The sequence below is a fragment of the Camponotus vicinus genome, unplaced genomic scaffold, assembly GCF_025532165.1.
Source record: "Camponotus vicinus isolate PSW18456_S1 unplaced genomic scaffold, iyCamVici1.0 SCAF_2, whole genome shotgun sequence".
NCBI classification, from domain to species: domain Eukaryota; kingdom Metazoa; phylum Arthropoda; class Insecta; order Hymenoptera; family Formicidae; genus Camponotus; species Camponotus vicinus.
In genome coordinates, this window is record NW_028141956.1 from 9,804,324 (window position 1) to 9,819,875 (window position 15,552).

General features: G+C 39.4%; 1 long non-coding RNA gene across 5 annotated transcripts in view; it reads right to left on the minus strand.

The window, feature by feature from the left end:
- The window catches only part of LOC145965985 (uncharacterized), a 232,990-nt gene that overhangs the window by 136,000 nt on the left and 81,438 nt on the right, over nucleotides 1-15,552 (minus strand). The window contains exon 4 of one of the 5 annotated variants that reach the window (XR_014436933.1): nucleotides 1,205-1,310. The exons of 3 other annotated variants lie outside the window; for them this stretch is intronic. This is a non-coding gene — a long non-coding RNA (uncharacterized LOC145965985). Of the gene's footprint in view, nucleotides 1-1,204; nucleotides 1,311-1,362; nucleotides 1,515-15,552 lie in introns of those variants that run through there. One more of the 5 variants, XR_014436938.1, reaches the window with a different exon arrangement.

Below are 15,552 nucleotides of genomic sequence, written 5' to 3' on the forward strand. Positions count from 1 at the left end.
TTATGTGTATGAACACATTGCATTTTGATTAATCGCTAAAAATATGGACATATTTTAAAATTTATAAGTATTGTCTTTCTTATTAATATTGAGATTTAATTTAAGACTTAATTCTTTAGATGATAGAAAATAGACGAGCATAAGAAAGTTCAAAATCGAATAGTGACTGATGTGATTTTTTAGGAAAAATTTTTTAAAAATTGAAAATAAATATGAATGAATAAATATTATGATTACTGTACAAGATATTAAAAGATAATGTTATACATGTTATACATCTTTCTCATTTTACGTACTGAAAAACCAAGTCGTCCAGACTTGCACTTCTGTATCATTAACCGGAAATGTTAGAAAAGCGGCTTTTAAGCATCACCCGAAAGCAGTGCACGCGTAAATTCATTCGGACGAGGGGGAGGGATGTGACGGGGCCGATGCGAACCGACGAGGCGTTAACGCGAATTGCCGGAATGTTCTCTCGGACGGTTGTAAATGCCGGAGTAAATGAGGACGTGCAAAAAGAGGGGGTCAGAAACGAGCTATCCGATCGTTCTGCTCCGGCACGTACACTCCGATGCATTAATTTGCATGTCCCGGATGCACGGAGAACGTGTCACTCTGTCTGTGCCCATCTGACTCATGCTCGAATTAATACACTCGACTATGCATTAGCATCGGACTCGCAAAAGCAAGCTGCGATTCACTTCGCAAAAGATCTGCTGAACATGATGTCTCTTCTTACTGCCGATATCAAATTAGTTGGCAATATTTTGATTAAGCTACAATTAATCAGCTGATATCGATACAATCCGGATTATATTAGAATTTCGTCGATTAAAGACAACGAACTTTGGAAACCTATTTGGCGCTTCTTTTGGAGATAAGCTTTTCGAAAGCTTTGGAGGTATTAAAATTCTATTTTGGCAAAAAAAAAACATTCTATTTTTGAAATAAACTTTTAGAATTATATGAAATAAAAAGAATTCACGAGAATCTTATATATTTTTAAAAAATTATACAAAGAACTATTAATTCTTGAGTATCCATATCCTTGAAGATGCCGAAGAATCATTTTCTTGAAGAGTCGCAAAAGCGTAATTTTATGAGACAAATATTTCTCAGGATGTAGGTGAACTTAACAGTAACCTCGGGGCAACATCCTCTACCCCCTTCTCTCTCTCTCTCCCTCTTTCTCTCTCGTTCTTACCTGCGAGCTCATCTTCAGTTCGTGATTTATGGCGTCCGCTCTCTCGACGATCCATTAACGGGCGCATGATTGGCCGGCGTTCCAGTCTGCCGAGACTCGTAGAATGCTGAATGGCATAATAAATAGTAGTAGGTGTTAAGGTGTAAGGTGTATTTAAATTTAGATTGGTATCGCTCGCCACCGAAGTACGATCCTGACCGGTACTAAGTGACCCTAATGTCCGCGCCTAATCGACACCAAACGATCGTCGTATCTCTTCCCGGTCCATCTCCGATCCGTAAAAACTCGCTCTCGTCGAATAATAACATTCCTGGATAAACGAAACAGGCAGATAAACAACCCCGGAGATATTCGGTTCGGTGTTTGAATTTTAATTAATACCTTCGACGATATTCCTTGCTACTCTCGCTAATCTCTAATTTAATGTCTAATGCAACTAACATGAGCCGTAATGGACTAAAGGATAAACGATTTGTTCTGGAATATTTAGCGTCGTTAAATCGGTGATGTTATCTATCTGCCATAAATTTTCACCGATTAGTGAAACAAATTATCGCTGTAATTCATAAGCTTTATGCCCTGTTTTCTTATTCGGTATCTAAAATAAACTTCAAGTTTAGTCAGATTCAAATTTCGTTTGACTATTGAAATATCATTTTTTTTTAACTATTTTTATCATTTTTCTTTTGACTATTTTTATCATTTTTATCATTCTTTTGACTATTTTTATCATTTTTCAGCATTAATTGGATAGCTTTGATTGATAATTAATAATCTTCTCACTCGGATACGTTATAATTTATACAAGGCACTCTAAATTTTTTTCTCTTTATATTCCATGTTCACCTGAAAACTCGGTTGTCAGCAAAATCCTTTCTTATTATCATGGCAAGATTAACAGCCGCCGAGACAATATCTCGACCCAATTTACAAGCGAGCGACAAGGCCGGGAATATATCGCGAAATATCCCTCGCGCTTCGATAATCGAGATCGGTCGCGTTAATCCATACGGTTCTCTCTTCCGCCCAACTCGTCCTCTCCATCATTATTATGCGCGATCCGGCTAACCAGAATCGCGGTATCCGTGTGAAATGACGGTGATTAATACGCGTGACCATCGGCGTAATCCACATTACGGAACACGAGGGTGGCGGAGATGAGCGTCAGAAACGTTAGTCAAAGTGCATGACAATCGTGCGCGGGAGCATCAGAGACGACGAAAGATAGATAGATAGATAGATAGAGAGAGAAGAGGAGGAGGGGGAGGGAGGGAGAGAGGGTGATCACTGCTATTAGCGGCGATTAGGCCGCCGGCATTAGGATCACTTAACAGCCCCATGCTAGTAATGTCGCCTCTCGGCCATCTGCATCTCATCGCACGCGTAAACCTTGGCGCGAACCCCTGAAATTTTCCCCCTTCGAGTTTGTACGAAACCGGAATTTCGAGAGACAATTAGGACGCACTCTTGGAACTTTTTGTCACCGCGCGATAAAATTCCACTTTTTTCTCTTTAACTAATTCATTACGTAAAAATACTTAAGGATATCGTAAATTATTACTGGAATTTAATTGTTAGTATACTATTCATCTTTTACTTAAAATTCTCAACTTGCTTAAAAAAAATATAGGCTTATTAGACTGATATAGACTTAATTCGCTAGATAATTTTTTGTATGTATTTTTTTGTAAATGCATCGTAGAGAAATTTCAATTTTAAGAATTAAAAAGAGGAATGTGTGTGTTCTTGCAAATATTTATTTTTGTAATTAAAAAATAAAAAAGTACAATTTCATTTTAAAATCAATAATTTTTTTAATATAATAAAATTACCTCAATAAAATTTATTAAAGTACTTTATTGTACATATTTTTATTACGTTTCTGTAATTTTTTAAATAAACAGATTAATTTTAAAGATCAAAATTATGATGATAGATAGAGGTTTTTGATAAATATGAATATAAATGTTTATTCCGAATTTTTAGCTGTGGTTCCGAAATTTGAAAAATGGTATGTCGGTTTTAATACTTTTCGTCTAGCATTTAAAAATTGTCACGCGGCATTTATATATAAAATCAATACTAATACAGTTATAGTATAATACAGTTATAATATATATAACGTGTCTCTTTCAAATAATTACAAAAATAAATAAAAGAAACGTAATATTTTTGCGTGTGTTTTATTCGCGTAATTATACGAGAGCCTCGTTTCAGTCTCTACTCGACGACTCTTACTTGCGCGCCCTTAACGGGAATCTGGGGAGCGGAGGGCGCGTTAACCGGTGGATTTATTTCTGTATAAAAGCGTGACTAAAAATCGCCGTATATCACTATGCACGCCGTGTTGTACGCCCGCTTATACGGCCCAACTGGGGCCGGTCAGTCCGCGGCTGGCCTTAGCTAAGTCGAGTCGAGCCGGTGGGGTTAAACCGCGAGTCGTTTGTCATGCTTTTTACTAATAAGCCGCGCGGTAGCCGCGCTTTAATGCGGCCGGAGTTGCCAACTTTGTCTTCGGCTTCGAGAAACTGGCGGGGACGTGCGCGGCCGACGAAAAAGCGAATAAATCGAAGCTAACGAGTGTTACCAAGTTTCGCTCGCGGCGAATTTTCGCTCGGCGGAGAATACGAATCGCACGCGGGAGATTCGCCAACCGCGCGCTTAATTGGCGCTCGTGGCGATTCCTTCCTTCCTTCTCCTCCCCTTCCCCCTTCCTCCCCGACTCTTTTATCTCTTCTCCTTTTCCTTCGTGTAAAATGTCGCGATTAATCGACGCGAGCTTGATTGCTGCCGGTAACTAAACGGGAGAGACTCCTTAACTAATGAATCCGCGCGCGAAAGGCAAATGACGTTAATGCATCAAGTGATGCTTTATTTTGCAGATGGATGCCTGTGGAATGAGAATGCACTCAAGAGATGGATCCGTGAAAGTAAATATTACGTGAAAATAATCTCAATATTGTTCTCGGATATGATAAATATGCGCATATTATCCGTTAAGGTTGGACAAGACTCAAGACAAGACAATATTCGTAAAAATGTAAAATATTGGTATTGAAAATTTTTCAAAATCTTGTCTTGATATTGAGTAAATCTTTGTAGCAAAAATTCTCGTCCTGTATTATCTCGTCTCGATTTTATTAACAATTTTTATTGAATAATAATTATTTAAATATATTTAACATAATTTCTATAATATAATTTAAGATATATAATTATTACTATTTTCATGTTATTTTTGTTTACCTTTCAAAACTATATATACATTCATTGTCTTTACAAAAAAGCAGTTGCATACAATGATATCAGAATGCAAATGCAGCTCACACGCACATAATCAAAGAATCGAGTACATACACGTGCTATATATAAAGTTTTGTGTAACTAAATAGTTATATAAAATTTTATATCGTTTATTTTGCTTATTATATTAATTGTTTCTAAATTAATATAAATATTATTAACGTAATATTATTAATATAAATGTTATTAACGTAAATGTTTATGTTATGTTTATTAATATAAGTGTTTTTATTTATTAAATAAAATTTTTTCAATTCGTATATAATATAATGATTTTTCCGTCATCTAATTTACAGATACATGTTTTTGCTTTTTTAAAAAATTAATAATCTTGACAAAACCAGAATAATCTTGACAATTCTGATATAGTCTTGATATATATGTCTTGATAATTAAATCTTGTCTCAAATTTTAAAACTAGATCATATCAAAACTAATCCTGATATCTCGTGTAATTCTATTATGCAACATCCAAAAATTCTCTTTCAAATCTATTATTAAACAACGAAAAAATATTTAAGATATTTCTGTCCCAAAGCAACTAACAGTATATGCAAGCTACATACTCTATTTATATCGAGGTTTATATAGAGATGTAAAATGGTAGAGTTCCCCAGATCGATCTTTTTTTGCAGAGCTCTTTTTGCAAAGCTTTATGGCGTCGTATTTGTCATATTCTCGTGGTCGTATGTCGGATCGCGCGATAATAACGATCGTCGGCATCGATAAAGGGACGTGCGGTCGCATGCAAGATGCGTGGAAAAATCGAACGGTAAATAATTGCGGCTACAGCGTACGAGGTAACAGATACGGTTGCATTTCATCCTCGATGTTGCGCGCTTAGCGGGTAAACAAACGACACTTCATAAACCGCCCGTCGTGATACAATCGCGCTATTATTTATTGACTTTTCGGATTTACCGTCGCACAGGCGTACTCGCGAAATTAGTTTGCCTTGAATTATCTTTCGACGCGCGCGATCGACCGTGTCGAAATTATTACGCCATTGAAATCCATTTTTCGACAATTGTCCCGAACAACTCCCTCGAAAAATTCGACTTATTCGTGGCTATTGGATCCATCAAATTAAAACAACTGCCACGATCAATGAGACACGGAGATATTTCATACAATGATATCATATATCTCTGTGATTCTGCTAAATCAAATGATTTAACGACAGCCATATATAATAACGATAACGATAATTCAACGATAAATGAAAAAAATGACGAGAAATAATAGTAATGAGCATGAAATTATATACGGCCGTAAGATAGAGTGCCGCTATATTAAACCGCAACATTTCCCTCTGAGAAATGACGGTGTTCTTCCATGTGTTCCATGGTTCATCTTTCTATTTTCACCACGTATCGATCAAACGCCACCGGGAGACGCGGCCGCGCCGTCTTTACGGTGAAATTTTTGAATTTCCACAAGGCGAATCCACGTTATATTGTCCCCGCTTGGTGAGTACGGACCCTCCGAAATCCGTTCCGCCCCATGTACGTGTTGCCGGACGTGAAATATAAGGCAATTTCATGAACCATTAAGAATGGAAGTTCATAAGTCGGCAGCACGTGTTTTCGGTGTTAACCCGGTGTAGAGAAGGCGAAATGAGATTTTTCGAAGGGCGGCTCGCCCTCTTCCCCCCCCCCCTCCCCTTGGCCACCCACCCTCGCTCCGGCATTGATGTATAACGGGTGTCTCGCGCGATGGAAAGAAGAAACTCGAGCGGGGAGACATGCGGCATCCTATCGAGACTCGTGATGGCTCCTATCTTTCCTTCTCCGTGGTGGCAGGACGATTTTTTACGGCGCCGCGTCGAACTTGTCTTTGCGAATGATATGAGATTCCTCGTGCATCCTTCTTCGACGGACGACGAAGCAATAACGTTAATATTGCGCCTCGTCGAATCTTCGACACGCGTATTTTGACAATTTCTGTTTGATTGAAACGTATCGCGAAACTTAATTTTTCAAGTTTTGTAAACCAAAGGCGTTTTATTTAAATTACTTAATCTTCATGTAAATTTATAATGACCTCTATTATTTTATCGCGTAAGAGATGCTACTCAAATATAAAAAATTACACAAAATTTTTAGGTACATCTAAATATCAGCACTAAGAGAAATTAGCTCTCTTAATTTTTTATATTTTTCTACAATTTTCCTTCTCTTTTTTCTCATTCTTTTTCTAAAGTTCGGATTATACACTTGTTCCACGTCCATTACGAAAAGTGTAGCTAAAAGCTATGGAGTCTGGTTCGAACCTTTTTTTCACACAGAAACCTGGATTTCCTAGATATAATAATTAAGGGAACGTGAACCCGCCTTTACCGCAAGGATCCCACGATCAATGGAGAACCTTCCGTGTTTTTTTTTCTTTCTCGCTTCGAACCGACCCTCTTCTTACATCCGACTACGTTAGCGAAGGCTCGAAAGCGCGGTCGAGAGGGACGGGGAGAGGGGTGTCTTTAATAATTTCACCCCTAATTTATTTTACAACGGGGCTAATAAAAAAAAAGCGAGCGCTCCGCGATATATCCGGGGTCGGATACGCGCGAGCGGACGCGGCGGGGGCGGAGACGAAAAAGTTAAACGCTTTCTTGCTGATCCTCGAACACGCGTCGAACAAAGGGCGCCGCGGCGTCCCCTCGCACGCCCTGCAGCGCAGTCTCTTCTGCATAATGCCTCGCCAAGCTGACGTTAACCGCACCTGTGTTTTTCGTTTTATTCCTTTTTTCCTCTTACAATGCTAATTATACGCGTGCCTCGGCGAACGTGACGTGAGAGAGGCGGATGCACGCCCCTGTTTCAGGAAAAATTTTTAAGGCAGAACCACTTCGTGATGTTTGCTATCCAAACAGGTTTCCACACTTGTTTATGTGGGAGCTCTTAATTTTCTCGAATAAGATGAAATTCTCTAAAACCTGCCTTCTCTCCCTTTTTTTTACGCTTTTCCCCTCTTCTCGTTAATAACGAATTCACGATTTGGAAAAAGGTGGATTTATAGTTTCGAGGAAAGAGTTTTAAACGTGCTAGTATTTTTCTCAAGAAAAATTTTTACACAAAGATGGTTAACCTACACATACAAATTTCATACTTATTTATATAAATAAATATAGAAAAATATTTATCAGGAGATTCGAAAAAATAATTAACATTTATGCAAACATATTAAGGATATATACATCTACCGCTAATTTTCCAGTATTATTTTACACATTGTACGTTTACATCTCTTCGTCTCCTCGCTCGTCATTTTTCTTCCACTTCAATTGTAGCGAAAAGTAAATAAATCGTGTAATAACGCGCGCGTTTAACGAGCGATAGTGGACGCGAGGGGAAGCAGAGGGAGAGGGTTAAATCTGATTCCGCTCCTCGTTCGGGAATTTTAATGCGCATCCGAAATCCTTTCATATCGCGGCGGCCCGAACGGAATCGCGCGCCGTATTAATTAATACGCCCGCTCTAAATGGCCCGTTCATCCGCAACGACAACAAAAAGTGCTCTCTCGCAATTACTCGTGATTACTCTTGTTTTGCCAATCGATGAGGCATGCGATTTTATTATTATGCGCCGCGCTCAAGCGCATGCACACATGCGGCTCTCACCCCTTCCCGCCTCCTCGCCGCGCGGTATATAATGCGGAATTCCGATCGCGATGCCGCGCCAGAGCGCGATAAAAATTAATTAACAGAAGCGCCGATGAACCCGGCCCCGACCGCGGCCCCGGCACCCCCGGCGCGGAATATTTCGCGAATAATAAAATGCCTGAGAGAGCGAGAGAGTCGATCGTTATAGCGGAAGCTGCGAAGCGATCCGCCACAATGCAATAGCTTGAATGCATCCGCGTTGCACCGCGCACAAACACGACGTTCCAGCCGATAACGTTGAACTCCCTCTCTTTTTCTTTTTTTTTCTGGTTGCGGAATTTATGGTAACGATATCCTAATTAAACCCTTTCGTACCGCGGTTACCGCTACTTTGGAGAAATTTGAAGATTTAATTATGCGGTCGATATGAGAAAGATAAAGGCTATTTAAATATCGTACAGCGCGAAAGTGTCTTTCTTAGATTAATGCGCTGGAAAATAAAACTGACGAGTAAAAGAATGAAATATTAACTGCAAAGTCGCGTCTTTTGAGAGATTCTATTATACTTGTTGAAAAATATCTCTCAGGCAATTTTGTGCAAAGAATTTAAACGAAAAGAAATTAAAGGATTAAAGGTATAGTTGAGCTTAAAGAGAGAGAAGGAATTTTTTTACAAAATATGTATAATAAAATATTAACCAAACTTTGCGCCATTCGCGAGTTTCCATTCTATTCTGTCTTTTGAAAGATATCGTACGTCGAAAAAGAGCCAAAAAAGTTGAAGCTACAGCTGTTCTTAATGAAAATTAACGAGGAGTTTTTTAATGAAACACGTCTCGAACGTTCAACGCGGTATCAATGAGAGGCGAGAATAGCCATCACACACAGGGGTGTTATTTTCCGCTATAGCGCGAAGTGGTTTAATCGCGGTGACCATAAAGTTGCGCTCGCTCTCCTTGTGACGTTGGGTAACAAAAGTCACAGTGATCACGTCGCCCTTCTTCCCTTTCACGTCGAGTCTGAAAAAAGGCACGCCAAGGGGGAGAGAGAGGGAGAGAAAAAAGAAAGAAAACGTCCGGAACATCCCCCGATGCTCTCGAGTCTCGTATTACAACGCGGCCGCACTCGTTAAACCATCCCTTCGACCCGGTCTCGTCTTTCCGCTGCCGCCGCGTCGTATCGACAAAAGCGCAGCCAGTAACAATAATGACGATGATAATAATAAGAGCGACACCGAGGGAAGGAACATTCGCGGAGGAATCTCGCGTCCATTACCCTCATCAACCTTCACCCCGGATACTGGATACCGTTCGAAGTGATACGTATATTGACCAAGGTGATTCTTCGTTGAATATTAATAAAATTCCATGTTTTCTCTTTTTTTCGCGTCGCCTGGTTATCGAAAAAAAATCGCAATAACGAATTCTTAAAGAGGCTAGTAGACAATATTTCTTTTTGAGAATTTAATAGATGATTATTATTTTCGATATAAAATAATTTATTAATTGAGAGTTACAGATATAATTTCTGCGAAATTAACAATTAACTCGCGAAAGTAATTGAGGAGAGATTTTATAGTATAATTGTTAGTGAAAGAGTTAAAGACTTGTATTGTACACCGGAGAAGCTAAGGGTTGACAATCCTTCTACTTTCACGGTCAGGAACCGTCATTCACCCTTTGAATGATAGAAAATTAGTTATCCACGGTCTCAAATTACTACTGTCAACTCCTTTCTTCCTGCCGATGACTGCTCGTGACAAGCTTTGCAGGCGCTGCGACTACTCGACACCTCGAGCGAAGCTATCAGCGCACCCATCGGTGCAACAGTATCACCCCTTTACTCTACCCTCCGCCCTTTACGCTTTTTCCTGCTGTGTGTCTTACAAAACGAATCTTAAATGCGCACGAAAGAGCTGAGAAGATCCTTTTCGGATGGAGTGTCACCAGAATACGGAGGAAGGAAGAGGACGAGAGCGAGAATAGAAGCAGCAGGGAAGGAGGGAAAGAGATCGCCTCGAGGGCGACCCGTCCGTCTTCATTAGGCCCTTGGTACGAGGGACAGGAAAGAGGACCAGCAGGTTAAATCGTGCGTATTGTACGTTTTATACCGGGTGTAGCGTAGCTTGCATGCATGTATAATTTCGCGCGCACAATAGGCCGCGGCTGCTATTGTGCCGACAGGAGCTGTCTGTCAAAACTCGCTCGCGTCAACCGACGGCGCTACTATTAAAAAGGACACTCCGATCTCTCGGGCCTCAGGCGGCGTAGAAACGGTCCGGCTCCTGTCCCTAACCGGATGCAATTATTCGCCGGATACGGCGCGACACACACACACGCACAAAAGATTTATTTGTTATTTGTCTTAGTAATTCTGCTGCATTTAATGAGAATGAGGAATAGATCCCTTATATTTTTCGAAATATTTTATTTTAAAAATTAAAAGAGAAACTGCGCGCTCGTTATAATCCAAGATTAATTATGGAATTATTAAACCGAGCTCAGTAATAAAGCTGATTATCGAATAAAGCATTTTCATTACAAAAACAATTACTGAAAAATTAAATATTATATATAACATGTGATATTAAAAAATTAAGCTTTATTAATAGATAGATAGATAAAAAAAATCTAATTTCTTACAATGTCTCGATTGGATTTTTCGGTTCAGTAATATTTTGTTTTAACCGTTGAAAGTAAAAGTATGAATGCGATTTTTGTTGCGAGAAAATTCATTATCAGTACAATAAAGATGATATAACCATATCTCTCTCCCTTTCTTTACACTTTTTGCACTGTATTCACGGTCTATAGTCTACAACGAAGTAAAAAGTACAGCTTTATGCGTGGAGATGAAAGAGAAAGGGATGACGAAACGGTGGGTTAACAGAAGTTCTAATTCGATCACGATGAATCGTGGCCATCGTCGACAAAATAAAAGAAGCCCCCAACAAAAAGAGGTCCTGGCACGTTGCTCGTGCGTGTACGACCGTCGAACGTTTGTGCTCATACGTTAAACGTCCTGTCATCGTGGAACGGTGCAAAAAGTGCCGGTCCAGCTAAAAGAGCTGGCTGACTGGCTGGTGGGAGCAAATCGGCCGCGAAAGATTGCCGGTGTGTGCCATTGACGTTCGACGAATGCGGCAGCCTCACTGTTGCATCGTCGACGCGAAAGCGAAACCACCGTGTCTGTCTGTCTGTCTGTCTGTCTGTCTGTCTGTCTGTCTGTATGCCTGTCTGTCTGTCTGTCTGCCTGTTCATCGCGGCGAACAACGGAGCAAGTTTTCGATCCAACTGTTTCGATGCGGTCGCCTGGATAACGTCGGCGCGCGAATTCAACGGTAAATTCAACCCTCGGCTTCGCGTGAAATACGGAAGTTGCGTTCGACGTAAACGCAAAATGGAAATTAGAGAGAGATAGGTGCCGCTTGTGCGGTATCCGATTCTAAATTTTATCTCTCTATTATGTCGACGCGAGATGAGAATTAAAGAGCCGCTAAAAGAACCTGAGTTTTATTTGACGAGGCGATGAGATTTAGACATCGGACCCCTAACGGATTTAACGTTAAATGTGTCACGCGGATCATTTAGTGCTAAATGTACGTTGGAAATGGAAGCGGGTATTGTACGAGCAGGAAAATCTTTATTGCATCATGCAACGACGTTGAAATAAACGTAAGTCGATGCATTTTTAAACCTCCATTTATTTTCTAGGATAAAAACGTCGGGAATTGTATATTTTTTTATCGCAAGTAAAAGTTCTACTTTCAATCCGAGGAAGCCCGTATATCGAAAAATCTCACTTTTTCTTGTTTTCCGGTTACTCTGCTTTTATTCTGCATCGCTATTCCAAGAGGGAAGTGCATCGAAGCACGCTAAATGTATATTGCACGCTGTATCAAATGTCGATCGACCGGCTAAAGTGAATTTAACCCTTCACGAACCACGGCAAATCGACTACTACATCGTGATTTTAATCCTTCCCAAGCGGTTACAGTTTATACACGCGTGCGTTGCCGCATTGATTTTTTATCAGAGAATACTTCATTTCCTAGTAAAATGAACATCTTACAGATTAAATGTTTTATGAAAAATTTTCCTCTTTAAAAACTTTTACCTGACAGAATTACAGAACAGATTATATATCAACCGGATATTGAAGCTTGCTTGGAAGCTTCAATAGCGTAAATACAGATGCGAAATAGTCTCTCACATCTACATCATAAAATGACATCGGTCATTCGCGTTTCGAAGTATTTCCAAAAAAAAAAAATAATAAATCAAAACACATGACACGTGACTAAGAAGGAGACGAAGAGATAGGAGGCGAGACGCGGAGGGTGTACGAATGACACGATGCGAATCGTGTCGTGTCAACGCTTGAGAGTAAGTTCCGTCTTGTGTAACGCTGGAACGGAAGCTAAACGTCGATGCGATTCAGCAACGGTTCGCGGAATCGAGTCGTCGAGCACCATATATCGATTCATGCATACTATATACGGCGGTGCGCGAGCAGGAAATGTATTCAGAGGTCGCGTAACCTTCATCCGTGACGCGTTCGGGACGCCAGCTGGTCCATTTATCTTGCAGAAGCTCCTCTTCGTTCAGCTCTTTGCTTTTTTTCCCACCCCGAACTACTCTCGTCACGAGTCTCCCGTGTCTTTTTTTTTGCTCGTTGCTTGCAGCGCGACATGCATCCTCTTATCGAGGTGATACCTTGTCTAGCGATTAAGTTCAATGGAGTATGCTTTAGAGCCAATTTAGATCGAACCGATTTAACCCAGCTCATATCTGGCGTTCTCGTTTCATTGATTATTGAATTAAAATTTTTCTACAAGCATGAGCGCCATTAGACCAATTACTTAACAATCACTTGATGACAATAAGTCTGCTTTTATTTCTCTATAACCTACTTTTAATTATATTCGGATCTTTCTTTTCTATTACTTGATTCTATCGACATCGAAATATCCGTGATATGTCAAATTTTCGAAAACGAATTGGCAACTGTTTCGATATTGGCCCGATCAGAGAACAAGGTTGACTCTCACGCATCCGCCATTTCCTTCCTTTCGATCGTAAAATTTTACGGCTGTCTTCCTACCTTCTTTGGAGCTCCTCTCGCGCGTAAAGTCGCGCAGATCATCGGCCGTAGAAAAAAGTTTTTGAGTTCAGCCACCACTATAGACGCGCAACTCGATCGAGAGAATTTCGCGATTTATAGACGACGTGTAGACCGCCGCTCGCGAAAACTCTCACTCTTGATCGATCTTTCTCCATCGACCTGTCGTCCTTTTATGAGCTCCTCTTTCATTTCACGGTGGACGATAATTTCAAAGCGTCTCGTACAACGTGAATTTTTCGATGTAATTTATCTGGCACGAGCTTGATCGACACTACTGTTTTCATTAACTTTTTTGTATACATTTTTTATCTTTATCTACATAATTATATTCCTCTTGCGTATTTTTGCGAATTTTTTTTTCTTGAGGATAAAAACCAACACTTTTCTCCCTCTCTCTTTTTTCATTTCATTTCTCATTTTCATCATTTTTTCCCCTTTCTCCGCGCACACTCGATGAAGAATCTGATGAGGTAAACACGACGATGTTTTTTAATATCTCTTTCTAGATCTTCTGACTTTTTCTCCGCCTCGCGAAGTTCGTGAATGCGCGCCCCAAAAGATTTATGCATGCGGATCGCAAATTAATGTTGACTCCAGTTTTCCCTTCGTTTAGGGTTCTTCGTTTTTTAAAAACTCCGTGGAAATGATGAGTGAAAAAAACGTATTATAGGTCGAATATACATAATCAATTTTTGATAATCAAACTATATATAATATCTATAATTAGATTTGCATAATTATTCATACATGCAAATTTAATTATAGATATGTATTACATAAGAATGTTTAATATATGTATATATGTGTAGAATAAAAATTTGCAATGCTATAGACAAAGTTAAATTAACCGATATTTTTATACACATCGTTTATTTATTATTTCACACACATACAATTAATAAAATTGATTAAATATTTTAAAATTAAAGTATGTTTATAATATTGAAAAGACAGCGAAAGGAGAGAATAAACATGTAAAAAAGAGATTTTATAGCTTGTATATTATCAAAAAATAAATAATAAATGTTATATATTTAAAAAGAGAGGAAGAGAGAGAAAATGTGTGATATATATTTTTAGAAATAACTTCTTGAAATTTTTGAAATATACTTGATCTCTCTTATCAATTTCATAAATAATTGTATATGTGTGTACTTTTATATACATATATATATTTATTTATTTATATAAATATATATATAATTATTAGAATATTATATTATATAATGTCAATTGTACGGCTTATACGCAATATTTAATATTTAATAAATTAAATTTTAATCTTTTACCGAATTTCTCTTGTGCAACAACGTGTGGTACGGCCATTCGAATTCGATTATATCATTACATTTTTACAATCTCGGTAAATTATTCGTGCACACATTAGCGATCGTTCATTCAATAATTAATGCAAAATCCTCTTAGACAGGACGACATTGAGCGTCGAACAGGCCAGCTTTTTATCGGACGGGTCGATTTTCCGTCGCGTGGTCCAACCACCAACGGCACCCTCGGACGATCCACCCTTAATTATTGTCCGTAAGAGGCTTAACATTAGATGCGTCTTTCCGGATTGGCGGAGAACCGGCTTGGCACTGCTCAAGTGCGTAATAACTCGTCGTCGGCTGTATATCCTGACAATTAAAAGCATCGGAAAACACCGAGAATGCATTTTAGCTCCCCTCCCTCCATTTTCTTTCCTCCTTAACACCTGTGCTTAATTTAATCCGCGTTAGACGACGCTGTCGCGCGTGAAATAAGAAAGGCAACGCGAAGAGAGAGAAAAAAAAAGAAAACCCCCCCGTCTCTCCGAAATGCAGCGCCGCGAAAAGATGCCGTGGCGTAAAATTACAACGACATCGTCGTTCCCTATTACGTTATACGAGATGAAGACAGGCTAAATTGATGTTACGAAGGTATCGCGAATTCACGATAATCGCGGGCAACCGGTTCGTCTCTCGATTAATTCTGACGATGTCGGAATATATATTTTCTGCAACTTTAAATTCAATTTTTAATTTAAATCACAATAAGTAGTTGATGGCAAACTTATCATGTTGCACCTTCGCGATAAAATTATATTCCGTAAAAAATCGAGGGCGGGTGGGAAGTGGAGGTAATTTCGATAAGCGTTGCGATATTCGACGCAAGTGGAACGTTCCTTTTTCTTGCTTCTGAAAGTTTCGGCCTCTCGATCGCCTCGATTCGCTACGAGAGGAAATTAGGAGCCAAAAAGAGAGTCGGCAAATGAAAATTTCGATCGCGGCCAGCAGGGCGCAAGCCAATTCGCCGCCGTTAGTCGAACGGGAAACGCGCTGGAATA